The sequence below is a fragment of the Aethalodelphis obliquidens genome, unplaced genomic scaffold (assembly GCF_003676395.1).
Source record: "Aethalodelphis obliquidens isolate GAN/ISIS:26980383/991018 unplaced genomic scaffold, ASM367639v1 scaffold35, whole genome shotgun sequence".
In the NCBI taxonomy this organism is placed as follows: Eukaryota; Metazoa; Chordata; class Mammalia; order Artiodactyla; family Delphinidae; genus Aethalodelphis; species Aethalodelphis obliquidens.
Genome location: NW_020837979.1, coordinates 2,041,576 through 2,057,680, shown reverse-complemented (window position 1 = coordinate 2,057,680; position 16,105 = coordinate 2,041,576).

The following is a 16,105-nucleotide window of genomic DNA, read 5'->3' as shown; positions in this document are numbered from 1 at the left end:
TCCAGGACCGGAGACAATACACCTGTGTCGTGTGTCACCTGGCTGAAGTCCTAGGAAAGGAATACAGACGGGGAGGGTAATGACAGAGGAAATGGCTTCTTCTCCTCGCCCATCTCTGCTTGAACGCATTTCAAACACGAGCCGTGTCGGGGCAGGCGGAGGCAGCAAGGAAAGTGTGCCTGGGCCGCAAGCAGCTGTGTGGCCCCGGGACCTGGCCATGGGCTTCTTCCCTGTTTTTTTTGTCCACACGTTGGTCTCCAGGAGGCAGATCTCCCAACCTCCGGAAACGGGCTGCCTGGCGCCGTAACTGAGAGGTTTAGGTTTGACAACTGCAAACTCAGGTTAGAGAGAAGGGCCTGCTCTTAGGGCCGCTGCGGCCCGTTGGTGGAAACTGGGCGTGCAGGAGTGTCACTCCCGTCATCTCCCTCAGCCTCCAAGCATCCCGCGTGCTAGTGGTCGTGATGCGCCTCTCAGCTCCCGGCTCCCCGTTAGCGCCTGCCCTGCGGCAGGGGCAGAGCTCCCAGAGAGCATCATGCTCAGCTCTCCTGGTTGGGGCTCTGGGGGGCCAGACACGAGGTAGGGGCCTGCCGATTGCCTCCCTGCAGCCCCTCGACACGAGCTCCAGGCCTCCTGCCTGTAGCAGCCCCTCCCACCTGCAGGTCTGCACACCTGCACGCTGGCAGTGGCACACCTGCACCCCGGGTAGTCCCTGCTTGCCCGGGGCCTGTGGACCGGCTTCCACCTGGGCATCCCGCCACCTGCTCCTCCATCCAGAGGCTGCAACCACACTTCCCCATGGGGGTCTGTATCCGGCCTTGGGATGGGGCCCCCTCCCGAGCTTCTCCTTCCTTGGACGTTCTCCCTCGGCCCTGGGAACCGCAGAGAGATCTCTTTACATCAGGGGTCCTCAAACCCCGGGCCACGTCCTGGTACCAGTCCACAGCCTGCTAAGAGCCAGGCTGCACGGCAGGAGATGAGCAGCAGGTGAGCGAGCAAAGCTTCATCTGCCGCTCCCCATCGCTCCCCACCGCTCCCCACCGCTCCCCACCGCCCCCCACCGCTCCCCATCGCTCCCCACCGCCCCCCATCGCTCCCCACTGCTCCCCACCGCTCCCCACCGCTCCCCCCCCACCGCTCCCCATCACTGGCATCACCGCCTGAACCATCGCCCATCCCACCCCAGTCCGTGGAAAAATTGTCTTCCACGAAGCCAGTGCCTGGGGGCAAAAAGGTTGAGGACCGCTGCTTCACATCTTATATTTACTTTCTAAAATCATAGCTGAATAATTCTTCCAATTAAACATCCCCTGTTTACATCACTGTGTGGTCCTGTCTCCTGATTGGACCCAGACTGATTCGCCCAGGAAAGCAGGTATGGCTTACGCACGTTTTCAGGGGAGAAAACTGAGATCCAGAAACCAGCAGATGCGGTGAAAGCCACACAGCTCTGGTCATTTCTGGACCCAAGCTTTCCCCCACGGTGGCTCGTAGGGTGCTGGACTGAGCCCTGCAGAGCCCGGCCAAACACTAATCTAGCTTTTTGCAGGCGTGGTCAGCCTCCCAGGTCAGGGGGCTGTGAGTCAGGGAGGCGACCCTCGATAACGTGGGGGCAGCTCGCATGCAGCCGAAGGCCTTGAGAGCAAAACCTGAGGTTTCCTGGAGAGGAAGGTGTTCTGCGTCCAGACCAGCAAAGCAGTCCTGCCTGAGGGTCCAGCCTGCAGCCAGACTTGCCAACCCACCATTGCCTGAGCCAGTTCCCTAAAATGAGTCTCTTTCTGTGTGTCTCCTACAGGTTCTGTTTCTCTGGAGACCCCCGCCTGACACAGCGGGCAGTGACCATCCAAGAGACGATCAGGAGCCCCGGGGGGAGGGACCGAGGACCTGCCGTTTCTAGGAATGGGAGTGGCTCCGTCCCTGAAACCCTGGGGTGGCCCAGATGTGGAGGAAGATTCCGGGTCACTTAGTAGAATCGCCTAGAGAGTCTGGGGGGTGGATGGGTGAGGAGGCGTGTGTGTCCAGGGGCAGAGGACAGAGTGGCTCAGCAGCCTAGCACACCCAGAGCAGCCCATCCTGGGGGGCTCTGCAGACCCCAGACTGGAGAGACTTCAGGGCTCTGAGGGGATGGGGATCCTCTGTGAACCCGGGGACCACAGTGTCATCTTTGTCTCTGGATAGAGGGATGCAAGGGGCCAGTGAATAAAAATACATCCCTGGGTTCCCGAGCGGGGCTTTGAGCCACGACAGGTGTGACTAAGCCCTGCGTCCCGGTACAGGCTGAGAAGCGTTTGCCTCAGCAGCTCTAAAGCTTTGGAGAAATTATATTTACCAGCTTGTGCCAACACTTGAAACCAGAGGTCAGCAAACTATGACCCGCGGGCCACATCTGACATCCCCTTGTTTTTGTATGTCCTGCAAGAAGCATTTTTACATTATTTTTTAAGATTTTTTTTTTTGATGTGGACCATTTTTAAAGTCTTTATTGAATTCGTTACAGTATTGCTTCTGTTTTATGTTTTGGTCTTTTTGGCCACAAGGCATGTGGGATCTTATTTCCCCGACTAGGGATTGAACCCACACCCCCTGCAATGGAAGGTGAAGTCTTAACCACTGGCCCGCCCGGGAAGTCCCTACATTTTTAAGGAGTTGGAGAAAAAAGATCAAAGGAGGAAACTTTGCGACCCATGATCAACCTACAAAGTTTACATTTCAGTTCATAAATAAAGGTTATCGGGACACGGCCACGCCCTCCCTGTGTATTGTCTGTGGTTCCTCTTTGGCTGCAGGACAAAGCCCATGACTGTGACAGAGACCACACAGCACACAAGGCATAAATATTTAGTACCTGGTCCCTTGTAGACAAAAGCTTGCCGACTGCTGCTTTGAAACCACCACAAAGCACTTAGTGTTTCTGGTAGGATTATAATCAACACGCCACGTCACAGATCCACAGTGCGACGGCACAGACAAGCAATAAACAGACAACCCACATACACACACATAGAAAGTCTTAGACGTTTTCATTTCGACACACGAAAATTCAAAGGAAAAATCAAATAAACAATAAAACATTTTAATTAAAAAATAATGGATCCTTGACTCAAAGGGGACCGTGCAAGGATTGGTGAAAGCTCTGAACGTTGCAGAAGGGTTGCTGGTTGCTGTGAGCTTATCCATGCGTGGCAGCTGGACACGGTGGCCGGGAAGGGGCAGGTGATGGTGGAGGGCTGGCTTTCTAGGGGGCAGAGCCAAGGCCAGACGAAGGCACACTCTCACCTGCCAGGGCTCAGAGCCTGGGACCGGCAGGGTCCCTGTGGCTCTGAGATGCCACCTTGGCCTCTCCAGTGAGACTGTAAACTCACTTCACCAAGGAGAGATCACACACAACGTGCTCAGCTTGACAGTTTCAAACACAGCTCTCTCCGGAGCAGCTCCAAAGCTCAGGGGCTGCGGAAGAGGCATTTCTGCCCGTGGAGGAAGAGAACGGGGGTGGCCGGCGCAGGTGGGCTCCTTCAGGCGCCGGCCCCTCCTCTCCTGTCTCCGCCCAGGGAGGCTAGAGCCCAGATTCAGCAATGAGCTTACAGCTGGTGGAGTAGATTCATATGTCCTTGACGTAGGCGGGGGGTATAAACCCAGGGTGCAGGGGAGCCTTAAAAATCCCTAATACCTCCCCCCAAAAACTCTAGCTGAGAGGACGAGGTCTCAGGGTATGTGATAAAAGGTGCCGAACACAAACGCTTGGGCTCCTGGGTTCTGTGTTGTCTGCGTCTTAGTCTCCAGATCCGGGCACTTGTAGCCTCTGCCTGGTAGGGATTCTGTGCACAGGATCTAAGCACAGTGCATGACGGGGAGAATGGAATCCACTTTCTAATGATGCTTCAGTTTAACACATGACTCTCTTTCATAAAGTGTCCAGAAAATTAAGAGAAAATATTACCTTAGAATATTCGATTTATTTCTCTGGTTATATAATTTTTCCTTTCTGGGCATAGATATAATGATTTCAAATGACAATAACAACAGCGTCATCATAGGAAGTGAGCCCGTGCAGAACTTGGCCTAATGACCCAATGACCAGGTGACGGCCCACAACTTTCTACAGATTCTCCATCTTCTGCTGACCAGGGAGCCCAAGGAAGTGCTGGGCCTTCCAGCATCATAATGCTTCATGACACAGGCTGAGGGAGTGGAATAACTCCTAAGCTTTTCCTGTTTCCACCTTAAGTGTTAACAATTCAATTTCGCTTTCCTGCAATGATTAAGTCTACTTTTTTTTTTTTTTTTTGCGGTACGCGGGCCTCTCACTGTTGTGGCCTCTCCCGTTGCGGAGCACAGGCTCCGGACGCGCAGGCTCAGCGGCCATGGCTCACGGGCCCAGCCGCTCCGCGGCATGTGGGAGCTTCCCGGACCGGGGCACTTACCCGTGTCCCCTGCATCGGCAGGCGGACTCTCAACCACCGTGCCACCAGGGAAGTCCCAAGTCTACTTTTGATGACATTTTCTCCTTGTAAAGAGCCTTTTACAATAGCCCGGACATGGAAGCAACCTCAGTGTCCATCAACAGACGAATGGATAAAGAAGATGTGGCACATATATACAATGGAGTATTACTCAGCCATGAAAACAAACGAAATTGAGTTATTTGTACTGAGGTGGATGGACCTAGAGTCTGTCATACAGAGTGAAGTAAGTCAGAAAGAGAAAAACAAATACCGTATGCTAACACATATACATGGAATCTAAAAAAAAAAGTGGTTCTGAAGAACCTAGGGGCAGGACAGGAATAAAGACACAGACCTACTAGAGAATGGACTTGAGGACACGGGGAGGGGGAAGGGTAAGCTGGGACAAAGTAAGAGATTGGCATGGACATATATACACCACCAAACGTAAAATAGCTAGTGGGAAGCAGCCACATCGCACAGGGAGATCAGTTCAGTGCTTTGTATCCACCTAGAGGGGTGGTATAGGGAGGGTGGGAGGGAGACGCAAGAGGGAAGGGATATGGGAACATATGTATATGTATAGCTGATTCACTTTATTATAAAGCGGAAACTAACACACCATTGTAAAGCAATTATACTCCAATAAAGATGTAAAAAAAAAAAAAAAGGAACCACCATAAAAAAAAAAAAAGAGCCTTTGACTGGCACCTTACTGCAGGGTCCACTGTCCCCTGGCTCGAGTGGCCCCCGTTAATATTTGATTAGTAATGAAGGAATAAGTGGGCCAATAAACCAACCCAGATACCAGGGCCCTGACGGTAGCCAGAGGAGAGCAGAAGGGGCCGCCTTTGGAGCGGCTGGTGCCTCGGCCGCCTGCGGGGGTCCAGGTGACTGCCCTGGCTCGGCCTCACTGAGACTGTGCCGCTGACACATTTCTCACAGTGCAGTGAGCGCGGGTGTGGGGGAGAAGTCGTGTCTGAATTCCCGCCTGGGAAACCTGGGGCTGGGAGGAGCCTGCGTAGCAGGGAGCACGTCCTTTTGCTCCCAGAGCCTTGCTCTGTCCTGGGCCCACCACTGCTATTTTTTCTATTATCTTTTCTTTTCTTTTTTCCACACATCGTCTTGAAGCTGCATCTCTGCCATCACGGTCAGGGAAGACATCTGTCAGGGCGTGTTGAGGGATGCCATTTCGGTCAGGAAACTTCTCACCCCACGTTGCAGAAAGCAGGTAAGAAGCATCCTTTGGAAATGAGAATCACCTGTGGCACATTTTACAAGCCCCAGAGGATGTTGCGCAGCGAGTGTGTCTGTGGCTGAAGCTTTGAGGGAAGAAGCGCTGTGTACTGACAGCTATCCTGGACCCGGGGTTTGCCTCCACTTGTGTCGTTGATCTCCCGCCTCGCCATCCACGCAGGAGTGCAGGCTGGAGAGCGCCCCTCTTCCCTCACCCTTCACGTCCCATCCGACACCAACTCCTGTCTGTCTAACTCCAAGGGGTCTGCTGGTTTCTGCCTTCCCCCGCATCCACCCTCAGAGATCAGAGCTAACCGTCCTGGGAAGTACAGACCTGAAAGTTTTGCCCTTGAAATCTCAACACCTTCAGTCATCACCACCCGCGAGTGAGACACATACCAGTCGCCGTTGACAGATGAGAAGGCGGCTTGCTGGAGCTGGAGGCTGGGAGTCGGGCAGCTGGGGTGACCCAGAGCCTCGCCCCTTTCTCCACCTGTGCTGTCGCAGAAGCAGGAGAATAAAGGAACCGACTCTTCTCTGTCATCAGGTAGGACGTGGGCTTACGGGGCTGACAGTGGGATCTGCAAACAGCAGCAGCCTCGAGGTCTGGTCCCTCCCGAAGGCCTGCGGCAGCACCGAAGGACCCTGGGAGCTGCTCCCTGCCGCAGGCGGGGACTCCTTGAGCCCTGCTGCCCCTCCCGTTCCCAAAGCACCCAGCCATATGCTCTGAGAAGCCTCAGCTCACCCCAGCTCGGGCCCTTCCGTCCGGGCAGGGCAGTTACAAGGCATCGAGGGGCCTGCCTTGGGAAATTGAGGGGCTGCCACCTGCTGGGTGACCTTTGGCAAACACCTCTCTGCGTAAGCCTCGGGGCGCTCCACCTCCCTGGGCTGGGGGTGTGCAGAGCGCACAGCAAATCCCCAAACTGCAGCCACATACCCTCTGCACGGGCTGCCTGATGTGCGCCTACCCTCGCCGTGTCCTGCGTCTCCTCTCATGTACGTTGAGCCCAGACAGTCTGTACGGTCATCGCAGGTCACACCTGGTGCATGGCAGGCTGGCAGATCATTCTGGAGAACATGGCAAGAAGCCCTGAGTCGCTCCGTTGAAAATCAGTGTTGGGCATTGTCCTCCTCGTGACCATAAATGGATGGCTTCATTGCCTGTCCCTGCAGAGCAGCTCTTGGTAGCATCGAGACGGTAATCTGCAATGGACGATTCATCTTAGTTTCCCCGCCGGATAGCTCCGCCCTTATGTTGAGCAATTTGAGATGAGACGAAGCCAACTGTGAGAAGATGACCCAGCGGGAGAAACTGGGATGGGGGCTGACACAGCTGCACGTGACTCGCGGGTGCGCCGTGGTGACAGCACCACAAGGGCTTATTTGAGTTCTGGACAGCTCCCGGTCTGCAGGGGTGGGGCTGTTTCCTGAGGCCATTAGCTCAGAAACATAGAGCGTAACTCAAAGCACAGAGATCCAGGGAAAGCCCAGCTCCTCTGCCCCCCATTACTGAGACTTTAGGCTCAGTAACGACTTTTCTGGATGTGGGTGGGCTCACCTATCAAGTGAGGAGAATTCCTGCCTCGGGGGTGGTTGCCTGCAGTGGGATAAGGACTTGGGTGCCTAGGTTGGCACCTGGCGCACCGTGGCCACCCAGGCCTTGTGGCTCTGCACTGTGACCCCTGCTTGGTCCACGCAGCCCGTTCTGATGTGCCAATGCTCTTCCCCATCCCTTGTGTCTGCCCCTTTATCCGGCCTGCCTGACAGTCAACACCCCCGCTGGGGACAGGCACGGCATCTGAGGGTGCCCTGGGATGATACAAATGGAACTGGAATTCAGTCCACCAATTTCTAGCGCATCTGGGCCGGGAATTGCCTTGAAATGGCTTTTTGATGCAATCCCTGTCGCCCCCAGCCAACCGCTGTTAGCCGGCTACACTGAGACTAAGCCCGGCAGGAAAGGCTCCTTTCTCCCCTCCCGAAACCCCAGGTCAGCACCTATTCTTGGTCGTGAACCAGCCGACTTCAGGGAAGCAGCCTTTGTCTCAAGGAGGAAGGCTTCCTCCACGTAGCACCAACTGAGCACCCCTCTTGCCTGGGCGGGTTTGGACTCCCTGGGAGGCTCAGGCCGTGAGTACGAGACAAGGGCTGTTGCCCGTGGACACGGTAGCACCTGGCACGCTGGCTGGACCTCAGGAAAGGGCGTCTGTGCACCACACTGCCCACTGCCCACTCTGTCTGAGGTTAGCCGTGCACATCGGGCTGCTGCCGTCACAAAGTTGCTGACAGCCCTGCCTTTGGGTCTCTGCCTGGAGAACTAACTTGCTGGAGGTGTCTCATTCTCTTTAGTGGCTCCTAAGAACGTTACCTCTGTTGTAGTGAGTAAAACGGAAAACGGTGCACAGAGCGATCACTTGGCGCCTGGGGCCCAGCCCTGAGATTCTGACTTAACCCATTGAGATTGGCTTCAGGTCTGGGAACTTGACCCAGCATTTCGAACGTGAAGACCAAGGTGAGACCCGTGCATTAGATGGACCTGAGCTGAAATCCCCGGTTATTGGCAAGGGGATTGGTGAAATCACTACACTTCTCTGAATCTCAGTTTCCTCATCTGTAAAAGGATGGATGTAACATTGACCCCAGAGCCTTGTCTTGAGGATAGAATAAGATAGGGTATATGAAGTGCTTGCGGTGCCTGAGAGGACAGGTGTGCTGCGAAGTTAGGGTGGGTGACAGGTCCTCTGGGGGATGTGTGACCTGAGGAGAGCCCTCACCGTATTTGGATTGGAGCCCACAGGTGGGCTGTGTCCTGTGCCACGCCCCCGTCTTCACTGGTCTTCCCCCAGCTCAGGTTGAGCCATGCGTTCTGCACCACCCGCACCACAGGCTGGAGGAAGATAGAATATTTTGAAAAATTGAGTTTGCTCTTTCCAAACACCTCAAGTCCCTAGATCTCCGGTTCTTCATCTCTTCGGGATCATGGACCTTCAGTAATCTGATGATCTCCCCAAGAAAATGCACATCAAAACATTGGAATACAGCCTCAAGGGTGTATTGAGCCACTGAGCACATCGCTAACCCCACACTGAGAGCGCCAGCTCTGAAGGAACCCAATGCAGTTCTTAAGTCAAGAAGACGTAGTCCTGGTCAGACACAAGGCGGTGGTGGAGCCAGGAAGAAGGTTCAGGTTCCCTACCCTGCTCCACACGTACCGAGGACTCATCTTACCTCGCCCTTCAAAAAGGACAAAAAGGAAGGAAATAAAAAAGAGAGAGAGAGAGAGAGTTTAGAGCGCATTGTACTTAATCCTATAAATCATGAACTAGAGGTACAGGAAAAATGCTCATTGGGAAGACCCCCAAATCTGGCTAATTGCCCTGCCCAGATGTTCCCAGAGGGCGCTGGCCTTCCCTGCAGGAGTAGCTCACTTCCCTGGGGCATTTGCTGGTTGCTTGTCTGTCTCCAAACCTAGGAAGCCCCCTGAGGACCAGGTCACATCAGTCCTATTCACCATGGTGTCCCCAGTACCTGGCCCAGGTTAGGCAGTGAACGAATGAATAAATGAATAACTGTAAACCAAGCCCACAAGGGCAGTTAAAATACATAAGCAGGATTAATTTAACTAAGCATTCAGCACAGCATCCGTGCAAATTCTGGATTTTTATTGGAAATATTTAAACAATTAGATATAAGTCGGCCTCATGGGTGCCTCTCTTTGCCCACTTCCCCGGAGTCTTTTTTTAATAAAATTATTTATTTATTTATTTTTGGTTGCGTTGGGTCTTCGTTGCTGCACGCCAGCTTTCTCTAGTTGTGGCGAGCGGGGGCTACTCTTTGTTGCGGTGCACGGGCTTCTCTTTGCAGTGGCTTCTTTCAGTTGTGGAGCACGGGCCGTAGAGCGTGCGGGCTTCCGTAGTTGTGGCACGTGGGCTCAGTAGTTGTGGCTCACGGACTTAGTTGCTCCACGGCATGTGGGATCTTCCCAGACCAGGGCTTGAACCCGTGTCCCCTGCATTGGCAGGTGGATTCTTAACCATTGTGCCACCAGGGAAGTCCCCCCCCGCCGCCGTTGTCTTTTGTTTCTCTGTATGAAGTGGGGGTCAGAGAGTTCAATGTCGACAAGAACCTGCCAGTTCTGATCCGAGGGACTCAAGCAACAGTATCAGGGGTGGTGTGGAATATTTTAAAAACACAGCCTCCTTCCCAGGGAGCGTGAAACGCGATCGCAGCCTGGCCTTGGCTACAGGAGAGTGTGCCCTTCCACTCTCTTCGATGAGCTGCGCTCCTGAATATGAATTCTCCAGCCTTAGAATAAATGACACCCCTGTGGTCTGTGTCCCCGAACCACGGAGACTGCAGCGCATACGCAGGGCCCGTGGGTGTGGTGCAGAGCGGGGAAGAAACGCCAGGGTTTGAGAGGCGTTTTTGCAGTTTGGAGATGAGAAAAGTGGCAGGGGAATCTGCACACCTAAAAGCAAAGGCAGAACAACCATTCTTGAAGGAGCCCTTGAGCCCTGGACACCTCGCTGCCACCTACGACTCTCCCGGAGTTGATTCCCGCCCCTTGGAGATGCTGCTTGTGGTGACTGACCTACTTTTTCACTTGAAAGATATGCTTGCTGAAGTGTTCTCGCCCCTTAGCTAAATGTTATTTTAAAGCCTTCCTTTTCTAGCTCTGACATAGGGAGAGAGAGCTCCGCCAGGGCTGGGCTATAGAACATCCTGTGACAATGGGGTGAGTACACCGGGCGGCCCAGGGCCTTGGCCGCAAGCCCATGGACTTGCTGAACATTTGGACACATGTGGCTGCTCACATGACGGAGGAACCAGACTTTTAAATTTAATTTTAATTAAGCTTAGCCACACAGAGCTGGGGGCAACAGACCAGACCAGTACACTCCGTAACAAAAGAGTTCCTGGTCATATTGTCAAAATGAAAAAAAAGAAAATAAACTGCAGTGTCGTGCACTTAGTGTAAATCCCTTTATGAAAACACCTCACCCCAAACAAACCAATACACTTACTTTCGTGCATTTAAGTGCTTTCAAATGCACAGGAAAGTTGGCTGAAATTATACCCAACAGAACAATAGAATAATTACCTCCCAGGAGAAGGAAAGAGAGATCAAGTAGGTCTGTTGTTTTATTAGCTTTGTTTGAATTTTTTAAAATGAAAATTTATTTGTGTGTTATGAATATATAATGCACTATAGAAAGAACATTTTTAAAATGTTCTCTTGCCTAATATATTTGGAGTTATTTTTTCTTTCTGTCTAGTAACCACAGTAAACCTACCTGAGTCTAGTACCTAAGACCAGAGAAGCCCGAGGACAGGTCGGTGGGCTGCAAGATGCTCTTTCTGACGAGTCCAGGGCCTTGGTCACGGGCAGGGTGACACGTGAAAATGCACAAATGCACACACACATCCGTGTGCACGAAGGAACACGGAATATCTATTCTCGACCTCGACTGTGGGTCAGAATCGCCTTTTAAAACATTCAGATGCCAGAGTTCCACCCCAAAGATTAGATTTCAATTGGTCTGGGATGGGCCCAGGCCAGTGGTATTTTCTAAAGCTGCCTGGGCGATTTATTGAGCAGCCAGGGCTGGGGCCATCGGGGCTGGAGGTGGCCAGTAGAGGAACGCCCAGCACAGGGGCAGCAAAGCTGGGTGGTGGCCACACGGGAAGGCCCATCGGCCCCTCAACCGGCAGAGCGAGCAGAGGACACGGGAGCAGCGCTGCTCAGCCTGGTGCCTCATGGAGGGGACCGTGGGGTCTGAACCCCGAGCGCCCGGGGCTGGGTTTCAGGCTCTAGTGGGGAGTTTCTCCCGTCTCTGGCTTCCCGTCACTCATGTCGCCTCTAGCAGGTGCCTGGGAACCTTCAGCCTCCATCCCTGACTCCAGATCCGTCCTCCCTACCCGGGTGTCTAATCGGCCTCAATGGAAGCACGTCCATTGTTGAGCCCCCATCTTCCCTGCAGGCTCCCAGTTTCAGGAAATCGCTCCACAGTCACCAGCTGCCCAGCCAGGAGCCGGTCGGGGTGCAGCTGATGCTTCCCTCTCCTCGCACTGCACGTCCACTCCATCCTCAGGTCCTGCCGCGCTCCCCGTACGAGGTGTCTCTGGTCCAAGTCTCTGTCTCGCTCTCTGAACACTGTTCCAGCCTCCAGACGGGGCCCCTGCTCTCACACCTCCTCCCGCCGTGGGGGCTCCAGACAGCAGCAGGGAGAGGCGCGTCCACACAGCCCTGTTTCCATAACTCCAGCCCAAAGCCCTCCAGCGGCTTCCATGTCCCCAGGACGACATCCACCAATGGACAGTGGCCACGGTCCTCCCGCTGCCCTCCAGACCCGTCCCCTGGTACCAGCACCGCCTTCCTCGTGGGACCCCTCACGCGGTCTTCTTTCTGTTCTGGAATGGTGCAACCCCGCGAGCCTTTGCCCCAAATCACACTCACCTCACTGAGTGCATCCAGGTTTCTGCTCAAACGGCACCCGCTCTTGGACGTGTTGGGCCATCGATCGCACTGGGGCAGGCAGTACACTTCGGATCTTCACACCTCACATTATGCGAGCACTCTTGAAGCAAAATTCCATTAAAAAGTTGAATGAGCACAACCCACGTGTCCGTCACCCGACTAATGGAGAGACGAAATGGGGTGTGTACGTGCAGTGGAGTGTGATCCAGCCTTAGAAAGGAGGAACGTTCTGGAATCTGCTGCAATCACTAAGCATCGTAAGTCAGGCACAGAAGGACAAATCCTGTGTGATTCCACTCCCATGGGGTCCCCGGAGGAGTCACATCCATAGAGACAGCAAGGAGATGGTGGGGACTGAGTGTTTAATGAGGACAGAGCTCCAGGCGGGAAGATGAGAAAGTTCTGGAGACGGAAGGTGGGGATGGTTGCGCAGCAGTGAGAATGTACTTAATGTCAGCGCCGGTCAATTTTAGTTTAGGGACGTTTCACAATTTTTAGAAATCCGAGCAAGTACACGGTGGTGTGACGTCAGCCGCGGGTAATGAAGACTCGCCCGCCAGCGGAGTCTGTCCTCCAGGCCCTTCCTTCCCGGGGGAGGACACAGAGGAGGGAAACAAACAAAAGTAAGCATAATTTCGGGCAGTTATCGTGGCTACGAGGCTGGAGAGGAACACTGGTGAGGGCGGAGGAGGCCCCTGATTGAGATGGGAGCCAGGGAAGCAGGACGCACCTGGGGCCCCCGAGCAGCCCTTGGGGCAGCAGCAGTGGCCGCTCTGGGTGGCCTGGACGCACAGAGCACTTTCCTGCGGTAACAGCATTGCATTTAGTAGTTGCTAACCCCTCGCCTCTTCTAACGACCACCGCAGAACGCCGAGAAGAGGCGGACTTGACGTGAAAGGGCAACGCCCGTCCTCCGGGAGCTGGGCTGACGACGGCTCCTGGCGGCTCTGAGCACCGTCCTGGCTGTTCCCCTGCGGCCAGTGCCCCTGGCTTCCCCTCCCCAGCCCTGCCCTCCCGCTAGAGGAAGGAGGTTCCCTCCTCACATCTCACCCTCCCTGGTCCTGCACATAAGGATCCAAGCACGGATGGGAAGGAAGCAGCAAGCTGGCTGTGCTCTTATTTCCCTAGAACTCAAGGCCCCGCAAGCAGACAGCAAAGCTGGGTCACATTTGGTTGGGATGCAGACGGATAAATGCATGGTCGTGCCTGCAAGGATGAGTCAAGGGTGCAGGAGGGATGGTGGGAAGGCGGGTACCAGGGTGGAAACACTTGCTGGGGACTTGGGGAAGAGGAGGTTGGATAAAGAAAAGTTAGAATAACCACATGGAGGGATGTAGGTTTTTTCTAGTGAGTGTCAGGCAAGGGTTTGCAGTAAGGAAAGGTGAGTGTTTCTCCAGCCCAGATCCCTTGGAACACCCTACATCAACCCAAGAGGATGTTCTGCCCCTCAGAGTGGGTCTCCGGGCCTGACGCAGCTCAGCTGCACTTGGGGACACAGGACGCCTTCCCACTGTGGACTCAGCGCGGGGCGGGAGGACACGTCCTGTGAGCCACGCTGGGGCCCCAGGCTGTCTGAGGAAGCAGAAAATCTCAACTCCAAGTTCCCTCTCTCTCAAGGTCGTCTGCTCTTTGAGTGGAAGAGCCCCTATTACTTGGTTCCTATCATTTACATAAGTTGTCCTCTCTCTCAGCACGCAGAGTTGAAACTGCACAAGTTAAATGCATGTAGGATTTGACACCAGGGTAGAAAGTATCATAAAAGCAAGAACTGTGTGTCCGCCGAGCACCAGGCCCTGGGGTCCTGACTTTCCATGGATTTTCTCTCCTCACGGGCTCCTCACGTTGATTGAGGAAGAAGATGCTGTTATTATATCGAATTCACACTTGGAAAAATTGGCAAGAGTTGTTTTAGCTCCCCCCCCACCCGTTATAAGTTGAGGTGTTCCCCAAACACCCTGTCCCCCGCAAACACACACAAATGCCGTGCTGAGGTCCTAACCCTCAGTATCTCCAACTGTGACCTTATCTGGAAATAGGGCCGTTGCAGATGTAATCGAGTTGCGAGGACGTCGTTAGGGCAGCCTTATCCAATATGACGGTGTCCTTACAGGAAGGGGAAATGTGGACACAGACGGGCAGGGGAGGCTGCGTGAAGAAACACAGGGAGAAGGCCACGTGGAGACGTAGGACTGACTGATGCATCTGTAAACCATGTCACGCCCATGGTGGTGGCAACCACCCTCCAGAAGCTGGAAAGAGGCAGGGAGGGTTCTCCCTATGGGTTTCAGGGAGCGCGGCCCTGCCAACACCTTGATTCTAGACCTCCAGCCTCCGGACTGTGAGACCATACACTTCTGTCCTTTGAAGCCACCTTCAAGGTTTTTGGTCCTTGGTTGCAGCGAAAGACCAAAAGAACACCCCCCGTGACGACCAGGGACAACCAAGTGACTCAGGCCCCACCAACAGAGCCCACCATGATCACAGCCAAGGGAGGGCAAGGTACCCACGCCAGGCCGATGAGGGGCACCAGAGCACTTGCCAAAACTGCAGAGAAGGAGAAGTGCTTTTTCTGACAATTCCTCAGCTGCCAGCGTTGGCTTGGAGCACCTGGATCCAGCCATGCCTGAACCCATCGCCCTTTTAGCCACACAAGCCAAAAGGTCCTCTTTTCTTTTTCTTGAGTTGGGCTGCCCCCCTTGTAACCAGAGGGTGATCGTGTCAGATGGTCCCCATCGTCCACCGCAGCCTGACCTGCCAGCCCTCTTCCCTCAGCCCCACAGGTGGGACACTTCAGCGCTGGGACGGCCACGGGAGGCTTGTGCTGCGGAGTCATCAGCTAAATAACTGTCTAGTAAGGTTGCCAAAATCACAGCCTCTTGGAACAGCTCCTGTCTTTTTCTTCATGTGGTTTCCAAGCAGGGATCGAGGTTGGCATGTCTGTGCTGGTGACTTACTCAGCGGGACCAGGGAAGGAAGAGGGAAGGGGAGAGCGGCTGGGGCCCTGCAAGCGCCCTCCAGGTCTCAACCTGCCTCCCAGAGAGTTTCATACTCTTTCCCTGGGCTAGGGTTTCACCACCATGAGTGCAGAAAACTGGGCATGGCGCTCACGGGTGAGGGGACAGAGCCCTGTTTGCAAATTAGTCTGGAAAGACTTTGCTCGTGGGCCGGGAGGGATTAGTCCTGCTGAGAGAAGGAAGCACGTGATCCTAACAGATGTGTAACCCTTGATCCTGCTGGAGAAAATCAGATCATTGGGGAATGATGTATTTTACATCCCAATATTGGCGCTTTGATAAAGTGAGTATAATTTTAATACTTTTATTCTGCGCCCTCAATGCAACTTAAATATGACACGCTGAGCGTACACTCAGTTTTGTTCTTAAAAGAAAGAAGCAATCTTGTGCCTGACTAGAACTCAGCATTTCCTTGAACCACCAATTTTAACAGGCAGAATTTTGGAAATATATATATATGTAAATCGGAACTTGCCACACCGAGAAGCTTCTTTAACTTCAACAAATTAGTCCTGGGTGTCTTCTAATACAGGGACTGGAAAACCAAATCCTCTTCGGCCCTTGCCCTTGAAAGCTGTCAGGCAATGACAAGGCGTGATAAGAACTTGAATTTCGGAAAAGCATTTGGAATTCTTTTGGTGGCAAAGCGAACAAACACACAAAAATCGGACTCAATTAACCTAAACAATACAGGACATGTAAAACTCCCAGGAATTAAAGCCTGGCGGCACATTGCCTTCAGGTGAGGTCTGATCTAGGGCCTCCTACACACCGACCAGATGCAGTTTCTTTCTGTCTTTCCTCTGTCTCCTTACGCCCTCCCCGTTCTTGGCAGTGTCCTCCCCACTCTCCCAACCCAGCCTGTGCTTTCGATCCCCCCACTGTCCTGCACCCAGGGAATCAGGAAGAGGTGCTCGGAGAAGGTAGAGCTATGAGTT